The following is a 15,614-nucleotide window of genomic DNA, read 5'->3' on the forward strand; positions in this document are numbered from 1 at the left end:
TTGATGATCTTCCCTTGATTCAATTATCATCTCTATGGACATGATTCTCAGATCCATTTATCCAACCCAAACCTTTTTCCTGACCGCCAATCTGGCATCTCCAGCTGCCTATTGAACATCTCAAACTGGATGTCCTGTAAATGTCTCAAACTCAACATTTTCAAAAGTAAACTCAATACCTTTCCCCAAACCCTCCCCTCTTCCAAATTTCCCTATTACTGTCACAAGTACTGTTAAGAATACCACCTCCTCCCAATCACCCAGGTTCAAAACCTAGATGTCATCCTCTACATTTCACTTTTCTCAGTCCCTCTATCCAATCAGTTGCCAAGTCCTGTAATTTCTATTTATATAATATATACATATATACACATGTATGTACACATAGAGAGTGGGTGGGTAGGGAGAGGGAAATGAGAGAGATGATATAAACAGATATATAGAGAAATCTATATGCATACACACATAGCCCCTTCTCTGTTCTGACACTGCTGCCACTCTGATGCAGCTTTCACATCTGATGTATTACAATAGTCTCCTGATTGTTCCCCTTACCTCATCTCTCTTCATTCCAATTCATCCTCTGCTCAGATATCAAATTGGCCTTCCTAAAGTACAAATCTGACCATGTCACTCTCCTATTCAATAAACTCCAGTACCTCCCTATCACCTTCAGGATCAAGTAGTGTGGCTTATCAAGCCCTTCCTAACCTGTGTCCTTCCTACCATTCCAGTGTTTCTCTACTTTACTCCCCTCTATACACTCTATGATGCAATGACATGGGCCTCCTTACTATTACTCTTCCAGGATCCACCATCTCGTAAATTTCAACCTTTTCACTGACAGGCTCTCATGCCTGAAATGCTCTCCCTTCCCCAAACCTTTTATATTCAATGTTTTGCTATTTCCCAGGTGAATAAAATGGTCATTTATTATAATTGAATATTGAAATGTAAGCTCAATTTCTCTAGATCCACAGACAACATCTTTTGTGATAACCCCAGGAATAGATAAGAAATTGTGGGCCTCATCTAATTGCCACAAAGTTCAAATTTCTTGTATTACTATTAATGATAATAATAGCTAGCATTTATTAAAAACCTACTCTATGCCAGGCTCTTTACAAATATTATCTCATTTGACCTTCATGACAACCCTGGGAGGGAGATGCTATTGTTATACCCATTTTACAGATGGGAAAACTGAGGCAGACAGAAAGTTAAGTGACTTGCTCAAGGTCACACAGGTAATAAGTATTTGAGACTGAATTTGAACTCAGGTCTTCCTGAGTTCAATGCTCTATCCACTGCACCATCTAGCTGCCTAAAGTCTGCTAGGTATATTTTAAAAGTTTCATTCCATGACCATTCAGCATAGTAACAGTTATTAAAAACTTCATTGTAAATTTATTGTCATGATTTTGATTATTTTGTGATGCAAGAAATAAGTGCTATGAAAGTTAAAGTAGAGATAAAAGTTCATGGGGAAGGTGGAAACTGACCTGAGTCTGGAAGGATTGAGACTACAGTTGCCTCCGTGGTATGCTAGAGCCAGCTCCTATGGGCTCCAAGAGTCAATTGTTAGGGACATGTCAGCAGCCCAGTGAATAGAGCACTACATCTTCAGTCAGGAGCATCTGAGTTCAAATTTGGTCTTAGATACCTACTAGCTGTGTGACCCTGGGCAACTCACTTGGCCCTGATTGCCTCAAAAAAAAAAAAAAAGAACCAATTGTTAAATTTTAAGTGTATTTATACTTCAGAAATCAGAAAACACTACAAATCAAGGCTAAACTTATTATTATGTGATTGTCTAAACTGCACAACCTGCTGCCCCCTTAGATGTAGAGGAAATCCTTTGGTGTGCCAGCCGCAAGTTGTGCAGGCCTGGTCTAAATTTTTAAAAAGTAATGGAGAAAACCTTCTTGTTGCACATTAAACTTAAAAGTATGTCCAACATACATTTTCTTTCAGAGAGGTAGTTGTTAAATCAGCACACTGCTAGTTACCATCATGTGCTATATCTAGAATTGTCCTAATGCCACCTATCATACTTAGTGGATCCATTACTTTAGGCTAACAAAACAATATCTTTCAGATCCATCTATAGCAACCACTCTTGTCAGTGTCTAATTAGACCTGATAAATAATAACAGCATTATCCAATAAATAACAGCAATGATATAATGACTAAAGATCATCAGCAAGTAATGGGTTCCTGTCCTGTCTCTGGCACATACTGCCATTATTATCATGGAAAACCAACTTCTAAGGGCCCTAGGTAACTCTGTAAAACTGTAAATTAGACAGGTTGCTAATGTGTATTGGTAGACAGAAGTTTCGTAGCAGAAGTTCTTGATACCATTAAGATCATGGGTTCAGGCTAAAAATAATGAGTTGACATTTTAAAGTTCACAAAGCATTTTACATTCATGATCTCATAAGTTCTCTATCCTGCTAGGTAGGTGCTTATTCCCATTTTATAACTGAAGAAACTGAGGTTCAAATTAAGGAACTTGTCTGTGCACACACAGACAGTAAGGGTCAAAGGCAGTATTTGAATCCCAGCCTAGCACATCATTAAATACATCATACTACCTCACAACACATATAAATAGATAGACAGATAGATAGACAGACATATAAGAAAAGACATTCATGCTCTTCATTGGGAGGTTTACTTTGATTGTTTTCTAAGATAATTTTTTGAAATATTATACTTTCTTCTCCTCCCAAAACCTCAGAACTGTACTATTAACATATAAATTGAGATAAGTCCTTGAAGATCAAACTGGTTACCAAAAAGTAAGCTGCAAATTATGCGTTTATTTTTTGGACATGGCCAGTTTGGGGATTTATTTTGCTCGTGTGTGTGTGTGTGTCTGTGTGCCTGTGTCTGTGTCTGTGTGTGTCTGTGTGTTTGTGTGTGTGTGTGTGTAAAATTTTTTGTAACATTTTTTTTCTTTTTTTCCCAATGGGGAGAAGGAGGAAAAGAGAGAAAACAGATTTTTGTTTGGTAAGTTAAAATAATAATTATTATTTTTTGTTTGTTTAAGAAGTAAGTTATGGAAGCAAGACACCCTGGAAGTTATGCCAAAAATCATGTTGATTGGGAAGTTTTCCAAAATAAGCTACTTCAAAACTGAAGACCATTGTACATAATGACTACAATAACTTAAATGGAGGAAACACTACACGGCATCTGAATTCATTAAATGCCATCACCAATCTTGATTCTAGAGGACAACATGCTTTTCTCCTCTACTTTAGCAAAGGGGAGAACTATAGGTATGGAATGTTGCATATGGCAGATGTGACTGAGTCAGTTAGTTTTACCTGTTTCTCTTTTATAAGGCTAGAATTCTGAACTTGGAGTTCATGGACTTTTGTATATGTGGAGATAAACAATGTTAAGTGACTTGCCCAGGCTCACATAGCTAATAAGTATCTGAGACTAAATTTGAACTCAGGTCCTCCTGACTCCAAGGCTGGTGCTCTATCCGTTACAGCACTACCTAATTGCCCCTGACTTTAAAAAAAATATGTTTCCATAACTATATGTCAGTGTGACGTCCTTGGTCTTCCTGTGTATTTTATATTATGCAATTAATAATATGATTCTGAGAAAGGGTCCCTAGGCTTCTCCAGACTGCCAAAGGAGTCCAGGACCCAAGAAAAATTAAAAAGCCCTATGATTGAGGAAAGGCTGGTGGGGAGGGGAAGGTATCAGAAAGTTATTGGGTTATTAAAAACCCAAAAGACATCAATAAAGCTTTTGTTATTGTTGTTTCTGAAGGTTCTTCCACATTTGAATTTAGCAAGTGTCCAAAAATTTTAGAATTCCCCATAGTGAGTCTGTTTCTAGCTAATCTTTCTAGGATTTTCCTTAGGCTAAACAAAACCTAAAGCCTAAGAAGTAAATGTCTCAGAATCCAATATAGAAAATTTAATTTAAAAATAAAATGCATATGAAATAATTAAATGTAACATATGTCTTGAACATCAGCTAGGGTTTTTTTTTAATGGGAATTGGGTGATTATAGAAATTAGAGTCCAACAAGTATCATGGAGGATGAGGAAAGTAGACAAGGAAAGTACAAGCAAAGAAATAGAAGAAAAATTGTGTCCTGTTTTATCAGAACAATAGGTATGTTGTTAAAATATATGGATGTAAGGAATGTGCCCAGTCCTGAATAACCTTTTACATCTCCTTACAGAGATTTCTTTAGATTCTTCTTTGTTAAAGATGGAAGGTACTCCTTCTTTTGTATATTTGATTGTTTTTGTTGATAGTTGTTAAAAAATAATAATTAAGCAGGCAGAAGGTTAGATGCTGCAGCTAGAGAGTCAGAAAGAGACCCAAACAGAGACTAGAACTAGGTTCCCAGGATGGGGCACCTCCACATCCACCAGGGCCCAGGATTAGCAGCAGTGGCCTGGTAAGCAGAGGAGGCATTCCTAAGCCAAGCCTACCTGGACCCAGGTGGGGAATTCTTGGATTGACTATAGCTAACTCCTTCGTGAAAAAAAATCTGACCCAGCTCAGCTCTTACTTGAAGAACAATAGACCCATAGAAAACCTTTCTAACCAATATGTTTATAAAAACTACTCAGAAAGTAAGTTCCTGCGCTCCCACAAAATTCCCACAAATAGGATCTTTGAATCCTAAATCTAGAGCTAGAAAGGACCTCACAGGTCATTTTACATTTCCTGAGGCCAAGGGAATTGAAGTAGCTTCCCCAAGGTCACGAAGAAAGTAAGTAGCGGAACCAAGAATCAAATCCAGATCCTCTAAGTCCAAGGTTAGTGATTAAAATTACACAAGATGAGATGTGGATGTGTTTTAATCTGTAAAATGAGTGACAAACTGTTCGCATTAAGGAGAACACAGATCTACTGAAGTACAGAGGGAGCTCTATGATTTTGAACTAGAGTAACCTTAATGACTACTATTATCATCAATAATAAAAACAACACTAAAGATGGCCATTTATATCATATCTTGCCATTTGTGGAATGCATTCCTTCCATTATCTCATTTGAACTTCCCAAAACAACTCTGTGAGTTGTATCATAGGTATTGTTATCTTGAGGCTGAGAGAGAGCAAATTAAACCTGTCTTAGACTGTTGAGCTTTTCAAAGGTAATTTTTGTCTCTAATGGACTCCTGAAAACAGCCCAAAGTGGTAGTGGAAAATTCAAAGGAATCATTCCATTAATTAAAGGCACATACAATCAAGAAAATGCCCATTTGGACTTTTGCCTCTGAGAATCATGTGCTTAGATGTGATCTCTGTACTGTCTATAATCATACCCACTTCTCAAACTGGGATGAAACTGCTCCCAGATATTCAGGGTGTTTAAGAAAAGAGACAGCAGCAACTCCTGCACAGTACTCTGCCAGAGCGCTCCCTCAGAGTCAAAATGAATCCCTGCTCTTTTATATAAACTTTATTTCTTTTTTTTTCAAATTAAACATAGGGTATGTGTTGTGTGTTCCTGTAAGATGTGTATACCCCATCTAAACGTAAAGACAGGAAGTATTGAGAGATCTCTCTGAAATCTTGCCTGCCCTTCTCCAAAGGAGGCTGTGATTCCTGCCTTGAGGGGAGCAAGTAAAGAAGTCATGAGACTAGCAGTTCTGTTCTCCAAGTCTCTGAGAAAGAGGTACTAGGAGCAGCTTGGTGGTGCAATGGAGAGAGAGGTCTGGTCCTGAGGTCAGAAGGACCTGAGCTGAAATCTGGTCTCAGATATTTGCTAGCTGTGTGACCCTGGGCAAATCAATTAACCCAGGTTGCCTCCAAAAAAGAAAAAAAAGATACTAGACTAGAATGTGTCCCCTAAAGATTGCTGGTCTAGAGATACAATGGCTGCTGGCTTCTCTACTCACTACCCCTTAAAGAAGAGAGGTATTTGAAACATCTGCCCAAGAGCTCTGTCTGCCAGCAGGGGAATGTCACCTTAATATTACCAAATACTTAGATTTCATATAGCATAGGGAGTATGTTTTTTCAAATATAGCACAGAAAAGCTTTATAGATTTCTAAAGCATTCAGTCCTCAAAATGACCCTGGAGGCTTAGTGGTGAAGACAAGAGAGAGCCTTCAGACTCACTTTCTCTCCTGTTGGCAGAGGGGTGGTGGACTAACTAGAAATTTTCTTTTCTTTTTTGCAAGGGAGGAAATAGAATCATAAATTTTCAGATATGACCCAGGTATTCAACTGTTTTGCTTAACCATGCTTATTTGTTACAATACCATTCCTCAAACATGAGGTCTAGGTGATTTATTCAGGGTTATAGTTTTCTTCTTCTCATGGATTCCTGCATTTGCATTGAGACATAGAGGAGAGCTGTCAAAAACTAGACCAGCAACACTTGACTACAGCCTGAGCCAGATTAAAATGTAATTAGGAAATATTTTAAAAAATAAATAATACAATAGAACAGAGATAATGTGAAAATGTGGTTTTCCAAGTCAATCCAAAGCCTGTAAGCATCTTTATATGTGGTTTAGTGGGCCCCCATTTTATGGCAGTGACATAGTGGCATCTTCAGTTCTGTCCCCAGAGTTGGAACTCGATCTCTAACCCTTCCTTCAATTTGTCTTACCTTTCAATGTCTGTGCTCTGGTACTGTGTGGGAGCGAGAGTCAGTGTAGCATATTGAATGGCTTCAGTAACCAGATTGTTTATTTTTTTCTTAGCAGGTCATAAAAGAAACTTGGATCATTCATAGAGAAGCTCAGAATTCCTAGCAGGCCTTCAGAAGATCCCTATCAGAGTGGGTCAGCAGCAGCAGCATTTCCATAGTGCTTAAAGGTTAGCAAAGCCTTTTACAAATGTTGTTTCTCTTGATCTTCACCACAATCCTGGGAAGTAGGTTCTATGATTATTATAGGTAAGGAAACTGAGGCAGACAGAGGTTAAGTGGCTTTCCCAAAGTCACACAGGGAGTAAGGTGTTTGAGGCTGGGTTTGAACTCAGGACACCCTGACTCCAAGTCAAACATTTTTATCTACTGCACTCCTAGCTGGCCATGTGCTACTTCTACTGCCCCAAAACCAGTTCCACCATTACATATTGACCTAGAAAATGCAAGACCCTTTTCACCGTAAACATTTCACCTTTTGCACCTGCTGCCTACAGAATCTTCAACTGTAGTGAGTTGGGTCATACCTGAGTGACTTGGGAAATCCTGCAAACATTTCCAGTTGTTGAATAACATGCAGAAGTAGAAGACCATGTCATTTTGGCAGTGAGGCTGCAGACCCTGGGCTTAATCTATGGCACTTCTATGGGCCTTTGCCCCAACTCATCAGACACTAGCCACCAAAAGAGTAAGGGGATGTTCATCAGACACTGTGGCTTCAGTACCTTCTTGCTGTGGCAGAAGGAAGAAGATGCCACCTATAATTTCCATTTCCCAATATATCCTTTACCCTTTCCTAATCCATAGAACCATACCTTGTAATAAAAGATTTATAAAAGGGGGGAAAGCAGTTCAGCAAAACCAAACAACACATTAATCAAGTCCAATAATATATGCCATATTCTACCTCCGTAGCCTCCCTCTCTGTAAAGAAGGGAATGAGGTACAATAATAAAACTTGGGAGAAAATAAATCCCATTGAAAATAACTATAGAAATCCCATTCAAAATAATGATAAAATGTGTAAAAATATGTGGAGGTCAATTACCCAGGTACATCAAGCCTTGTATAAATATCATGACAAACACTTGAAGAATTACAGTGTGCTTTGCTTATCTGTGAGATGAAGGGGCCAGACTAGCTGGCCTCTGAGGTCCCCTTTCACTTCTAAATCTAAGAGCCTGTGGCTGATCTGACCCAACACTCATTTTGTACAGTAGATGATGAAATTGTGACTCAAGGAGGTTCATTGACTTGCCTATAACCATAGTAAGTATTAGAGGGATTATTTGAACCCTGGTATCCTGACTCCACCTGCCATACTTTTTTATAATATATCAGCCTCCCCACCTCACCTGTCAAAAACAAAGAACTTGAATAATTGGAGGAAAATTTACTGATCGTAGCTGGCTTACACCAATATAATAAATTGATGATACTACGTAAATTAATTTACAAGTCTAGTGCTATATCAATCAGACTACCAAGAGGATGCTATATAGAGCTACACAAAATAATACAAAATTTCACTTGAAGGAATAAAATGGTTTAGAATCTCAAGAAAAATAATGAAAAAGGTAGGAATGAAAGGAGAATAGCCTGAATGACTGAAAGGGTGGTTGTGCCTTGGACAGTAAGAATGAAGTTAGGGAGAGGGCAGTGTTTGGGGATGGAGAAGACAGAGTTCAGATTTGGACTTGATGAGTTTAGGAAGTCTAAAATCAGAAGAGGTGTTAGGGTTAGATAAGTAGATTTGAGAATCATTAGCATTAGCAAAGAGATAACTGTGAATCCTTGGGAGCAGATGAGATCATCAAGTGAAAGGGCATATGTGGAGAAGAGAAGCCTTGCCCAGGACAGAGCCTCAGGGGACACCTATAGTTACTGGGGATGAATTGGATGAAAATCCATCTAAGGAAACTGAGGAGTGGCCACATAAACAGAATAAACTAGAGAACTAGGTGAGAGTTGGGCAAACTAGAGAGAAGACAGTATCAAAGAGATGAAGGTGATCAGCAGTGTCAAAGGCTGTAGGGAGGTCAAGAAGGAGGAGGATTGAGAAAAGGCCATTGGACTGGGCACTGAAAAGAGCAATGACAACTTTGGGATGAGCATTTTCAATTGAATGATGAGAAGTAAGAGGAAGAAGAAAGGAGATGGAGGCCCCTAGTATAGATCTCCTTATCAAAAGGAATGGGGACTGATGGCTTAAATGAGGCCTTTTTGAAGAATGTTTGCAAGCAGAAGAGAAGCACCTAGTAGACAGTGAGAGATTAAAGAAACATGAGAAAGTGGGGGTGATCTGCTGGAGAAGACAGGTTGGAAGGAGGTCACTTGTGCACGTAGAGGGGTTTGTCTTGGTCAGGAAAAGGGTCACCTCATTATATGAAATAGATGAATGCACAGAGTGTCAGAAGACATCTGTGTGATAAGATGGGAGAACAGGAGTTCTTAGTGAATGTCCTCAATTTTTTTTCATTAAAGTATGAGAAAGGTTCTTAGCTGAGAGGGTGGGGAGGAGAGTCATGAGAGGTTTGAAGAGGGCTGAAAATGTTTCATTATTATTATTGCAACTACATCACAATATAGTAATCACAGTATTTAAAAAAACAAGGTAATGGATTCTAGATTATGAATCCTTGCAGTCTTTTAAAGTATTTATGTTCTCACATTTATCATTCACTAGGTTGTTGGGTTCATTTGTTTCTGACCCATTTATTTTTTTACCCAGTACCAAGTAATTTTGGTAATTACCATTTTGTAATATACTTTGAGACCTACAAGAGCTATTAGATCTAGAAGTAAAAGGGGACTTCAGAGGCCAGCTAGTCTGGCCCCTTCATCTCACAGATAAGCAAAGTACTCTGTAATTCTTCACTCTTTCTCACTCCCCTTATTCAATGTGTTGCCAAAGCCTGTCAATTTTACCATTCCACCATTTCTCCTTTTTCTTTTCTCCTTCTCCCACTACCTTTTCTCCTCTGACACTGGTGCAGGCCCGTATTACCTCCCACCTGGACTACTGCAGTAGCCTGTTGCTTGATGACCCTACTTCAAGTCTGTCCCCACTCCAGTCCATCCTCCACTCAGTTAGTAAAGTGATCCTCCAAAAGTGAAGGTCTGACTGCATCACCACAATCCCTACCCCAACCCTACCCAATAAGCTCCAGTGGCTCCCATCACCTCCACAATCAAAGAGAAAATTCTCTTTCAGCATTCAAAACTTCATACTGTCACCTCACCCCAGTCTTCTTACACTTTATACTCTCCCCCACCCCCACCCTTGTGCTCTCCAATCCAGTGGCACTGACCTCCTTCCTTCATGTTACTTGAACAAGACACTCCATTTTCTAACTTCCAGCCTTTTTATTGGAATGCTCTTGGTCTCCCATGTGGCACAATCAAATCCAAAGTTCTTGAGAGAGACCTTGAGAGTAGTCTTGTATTGCTTCTTCTGGCTACCATGTGATCTCCTGCCCCATGCAAGTTCTCCATAAAATAGTCTTTTTGGCGAGCATACATTTTGCACTCAAACAATGTGGCCAGCCCATCAGAATTGCACTCTCTGAAGCATAGTTTGAATGCTTAGCAGTTTAGTTCCAGCAAGAACCTCAGTGTGTGGTACCTTATTCTGCCAGGTGATCTTCAGAATCTTCCTAAGACAGTTCAAATGGAAGCAATTCAGTTTCCTGGCATGGTGCTGGTAGACAGTCCATGTTTCGCAGGCATACAACAATGAGGTCAACACAATGGCTCTGTAGACCTTCAGTTTGGTAGTCAGTCTAATACCTCTTCTCCCCCAAACTTTTCTTTGGAGCCCCCAAGGCAAAATGACTACCAGAAGAATTAATGTCAAGAAATTAGAGCTCTTCTCTGAGCATGAACAGTTTGTTGCTAACTTGGAGGGAAAGTTGAGTCAACACACAGCTGGCAACAGTGGAGCAGAAAAGGAGTGGGCAGCTTCCAGAGATTTGGTGTACAGCAGTGCATCTGCTCATCTGGATCAGAACACTCACAAACACCAAGACTGGTTTGATGAAAATGATGGGGATATCTAGAAGCTGCTAAATGAAAAACGAGAACTCCACAGGATTTACCACCAGGATAGTTCATCTATTTCTAAGAAGGCAGCATTTAATTCCATCAAAAGTAAAGTACAAGCAAAGCTTAGAGAGAAGCAGGATTCCTGGCTTAGTAAGAAAGAAGATGAAATTCAGTTTTATGCTGATAGTAACAATCCAAAGCACTTTTATGATTCCCTGAAAGGTATTTATGGATCAAAAATCTATGGTGCATCACAACTACTCAGTGCTGATGGAACCACATTGATTAGTGTTAAGGACATGATTCTAGAGATATGGGCTGAACACTTACACAGTGTTCTCAACAGACCATCTTCAATGAATTCTGAGGCCATTGACTGTTTATCTCAGGTTGAAGGCAATCCTTACTTAGCTGAACTTCCAACTGAAAAATAGGTTTTGAGTGCCATTAGGCTCATTTCATGTGGCAAAGCACCTGATGCTGATTCTATTCCAGCTGAGATTTACATGGCATGGGGACCATTGCTCATACAAAAGCTGACTGAAATTTTTCATATGGCAAGAGGTTATCCCTGAGGAGTTCAAGGATGCCTCCATCATCCATCTCTATAATGGTAAAGGGAATAGATTGTCCTGCGATAATCACAAGGAGGGGTCTCTCTCTCCAAATATTTATCATTAATTTAACAACCTAATTTCGTTTATTATTTCCATGTTTTCTCAATATGGCCATACCCTCCACTGATTCAGTTCACAGCCTTAAGGAACAATTTCATAAGGTGCTATGGCAAAAAGCAATGTAAAAGTCCATCCCCTTTATGGTCAATTTTCTTTTTTCTTTTTTCTTTTTTTTACTGTTTATTTCTTTTTAGTTTTTAACATTCATTTTCACAAAATTTTGAGTTCCAAATTTTCTCCCCATCTCTCCTCTCCCCCCACTCCATGATGCCTTCCATTCTGATTACCCTGTCCCTCAATATGCCCTCCCTTCTATCACACTCCTCCCTCCCCTTATCCTCATCTTCTATCTTTTCTTGTAGGGCAAGATTGATTTCTATACCATGTTACCTGTATTTCTTATTTCCCAGTTGTATGCAAAAACAGTTCTCAACATTCCTTCCTAAAACTTTGAGTTCCAACTTATCTCCCTTCCTCCCTCCCCACCCATCCCCACCAAGACAAGCAACTCAATATAGGCTGTATATGTGTAGTTTTACAAAAGACATCCATAATAGTCATGCTGTGTAAGACTAACTATATTTCCCTCCATCTTATCCTGCCCCCCATTTATTCTATTCTCTCTTTTGACCTTGTCCCTCCCCAAAAGTGTTTACTTCTAATTACTCCCTCCTCCCATTTGCCCTACCTTCTATCATCCCCCCACCCCACTTGTCCCCTTCTCCCCTACTTTCCTGTAGTGTAAGATAGATTTTCATACCAAATTGAATGAGCATGTTATTCCCTCCTTAAGCCAAATGTGAAGAGAGTAAGCTTCACTTTCCCCCCCTCACCTCATCCCTTTTCTCCTCCATTGAAAAAAACTTTTTCTTGCCTCTTTTATGAGTTATAGCCTGCCCCATTCCATTTCTCCCTTTCTCCTCCTACTATATTCCTCTCTCACCTCTTAATTTTATTTTTTTAGATATCATTCTCTCTTATTCAGATCATCCTGTGCTCTGTGTCTATATGTGTATGTGTGTGTACGTGTGTATAATCCCTCTAACTACCCAAATATTGAGAAAAGTCTCAAGAGTTACAAATATTATCTTTCCATGTAGGAATGTAAACAGTTCAACTTTAGAAAGTTGCTTAAGATTTCTCTTTCCTATTTACCTTTTCAAACTTCTCTTGATTCTTGTGTTTGAAAGTCACGTTTTCTATTCAGTTCTGGTCTTTTCATCAAGAATACTTGAAAGTCCTCTATTTCATTGAATGACCATTTTTCCCCCTGAAGTATTATACTCAGTTTTGTTAGGTAGGTGATTCTTGGTTTTAATCCCAGTTCCTTTGACTTCTAAAATATCCTATTCCAAGCCCTTCGATCCCTTAATGTAGAAGCTGCTAGATCTTGGGTTATTCTGATTGTATTTCCACAATACTTGAATTGCTTCTTTCTAGCTGCTTGCAATATTTACTCCTTGACCTGGGAACTCTGGAATTTGGCTACAATATTCTTAGAAGTATCTCTTTTTGGATCTCTCTCAGGAGGTGATTGGTAGATTCTTTCAATATTTATTTTGCCCTCCAGTTCTAGGATATCAGGGCAGTTTTCCTTGAAAATTTCATGAAAAATGATGTCTAGGCTCTTTTTTTGATCATGGCTTTCAGGCAGTCCCATAATTTTTAAATTGTCTCTCCTGGATCTATTTTCCAGGTCATTTGTTTTTCCAATGAGATATTTCACATTATCTTCTACTTTTTTCATTCTTTCAGTTTTGTTTTGTAATTTCTTGGTTTCTCATAAAGTCATTAGCTTCCATCTGTTCCATTCTAATTTTGAAAGAACTATTTTCTTCAGTGAGCTTTTGAACCTCCTTTTCCATTTTGCTAATTCTGCTTTTTAAAGCATTCTTCTCCTCATTGGCTTTTTGGACTTCTTTTGCCAATTGAGTTAGCCTATTTTTAAAGGTGTTATTTTCTTCAGCATTTTTTGGGTCTCCTTTAGCAAGCTGTTGACTTGTTTTTCAAACTCTTCCATGACCTGAGATCATTGCATATTTATTTTGGAGGTACTAGATGCAGAAGCCTTGACTTCCTCTAACAGTACACATTGTTCTTCCTCATCCAAAAGGATGTAAGAAAATACCTGTTCACCAAGAAAGTAACCTTCTATAGTCTTATTTTTTTCCCTTTTCTGGGAATTTCCCCAGCCAGTTACTTGACTTCTGAATCCTTTGTCAAGAGGAGGGTATATACTGGGGACCTCAAAGTTCTCAGTTCCTCCAAGGAGACACAATCAAGGGAGAGGAGTTTACCCCTTTCCTGGCCTGCAAACTGGTCTGGGAGCAACCAAAAACTTTTCTACCCAGAATGTGCAAGTAGTAGGATTCTCTCTCCACAACCACCTCCAGCTCTGCCAGTGCTCCTCCTCCTCACCCCAGGGCCCATCTCAGGGATAATTCAGATCAGCTGCTCAATTCTCCCAGAGGCTTTTTAGGTGGAGGGCTCCAACAATGGATGTTGCTGCTGCAGTGGCTGCTGCTGCAGAGTCAGACCACATTCCCTTTCCCAGATGAAAAAGCTTTCTCACTGACCTTTAAAGCTTTCTTTGGAGCTTGTGGGTTGAGGGATCTGAGAACCACTGCTGCTGCTGGGGATTCCGCTCCTGAGCCCTGTTCTGGTCCTGTTCCTGCTGGTGCTGAGTGGCCAAGGCTGTGCTGTGCTCCATGGGCTGTGCTCCGCTCTATACCCCATGTGATAGACCCTTCCTGTCACCTTTTCACTGGGCTGGAAATCTCCTTCACTCTGTCGTTTTGTGGCTTCTGCTGCTCTAGAATTTTAGTCATTTTTATAGGTATTTTATGGGCTGTGGGGGAAGAGCTAGAGTATGTGCACCTTTCTACTCTGCCCTCTTGGCTCCGCCCTGCCATGGTCAATTTTCTATGACATACCCTCTCCAGATTTAATTAGACTGGTCCTTGAGGGCAGGCACATTACCTGGCCAAGGTGAAAAGCTTTGCCAGCATAGTAAGACTTGCAAAATTTCTTGTCCCACTGTCACAACCTTGGAAACATCAAGGCCACCTCCAGTTCATCAGGAGGCATCAGAATGAGTGAGATGAGGAGATTGTGAAGACTTTTCATAATAAAAATATGGGGAATATTGGATTTTCTAAACAAAATTTCTCTTCCATAAGGCCTCTTTCCTTGAATACTTGAGTTTCAGGTATCCAGGGCTTGTGGACGGTCAGTTGGTTTCCCCCCCCTTACCAGCTACCAGCTTTCTTTGTGAAAGTGCTGTGAGCTGTAGCTGAAACTTGGAAGTTACTCAAATCTCCCCATTGTTTGTTGTACTGTTGCCACATCAGCACTACCAGTTCTTGTTTCTCCCCCTCCCCGATTTTCTAAGCCACATCAGCAGCTAAGTTAGATATTAGATGAGGTAACTGTATTGGGATGGATGAAGATTTCCCAGGGTTTGCCTAGTTTTTCACACTTGGATTGTGAGCCCGCCTCCCAGTCAATGGAGAGGTGGGATAGTGGGGAGGTGGGATTCTCTGTGTTAGGGTATAAAAATTGTGCTTCAATTTCTGTAAGTTGTCTTCTTCCATCAGGTTCCCCGACCTGGTGGAAGGACATCCCTTTCTTGAGAATTGTAATAAATCTTTTCCTTTCTGTTCTTATTGAGAAGCCTCTTCATTTATTTAAGATTGTGAGTAAGGGTCTTTTTATCCCACACAGTTGGTGCATTGGCCGGGAATGCTCTCTAGTGGCAACTCCTTCCCATTTGGATCAGGGGCAAGTGCCCATCAGAAAGCTTTTTCTGATAGTCTCTGACCTAAGGGAAAGGAATTCCTGCCCTGAGGGGACAAAAACCCTGGAGAAAAAGAGGTACTCGAAGGAACAGACAGAAAAAAAAAAGAGGAAAAAGATAACAGAAAAGTAAATGGTAAGAAAAAGGGTAAAGGCTCCAAATAAGTGAGGCAAAGAGGTGAAAGCAAACTCTGGCCGGCTGGTGGAGGAGACAGTCGTTGAAAGTTGTCCATGCACAGCCCGGAGGTAAGCACTCAGGGGTCTGGAGGTTTATTCTGAGTCTCTGACTCGGGAAGTTTGGTGACGACTTCCATCTAAATTTTTGGAATCTAGGGAAAGGATTCAGGAAAACCTCACTGGAAGGACACTGGTGAGGGGCTTCATGGGGACTGTTGGGAGTTAAGGTGACCTCTCCTGGAAGGTTTTTGTCTTGAGGGAAAGAAAAACC

This window comes from Notamacropus eugenii, chromosome X (assembly GCF_028372415.1).
Source record: "Notamacropus eugenii isolate mMacEug1 chromosome X, mMacEug1.pri_v2, whole genome shotgun sequence".
Taxonomy (NCBI): domain Eukaryota; kingdom Metazoa; phylum Chordata; class Mammalia; order Diprotodontia; family Macropodidae; genus Notamacropus; species Notamacropus eugenii.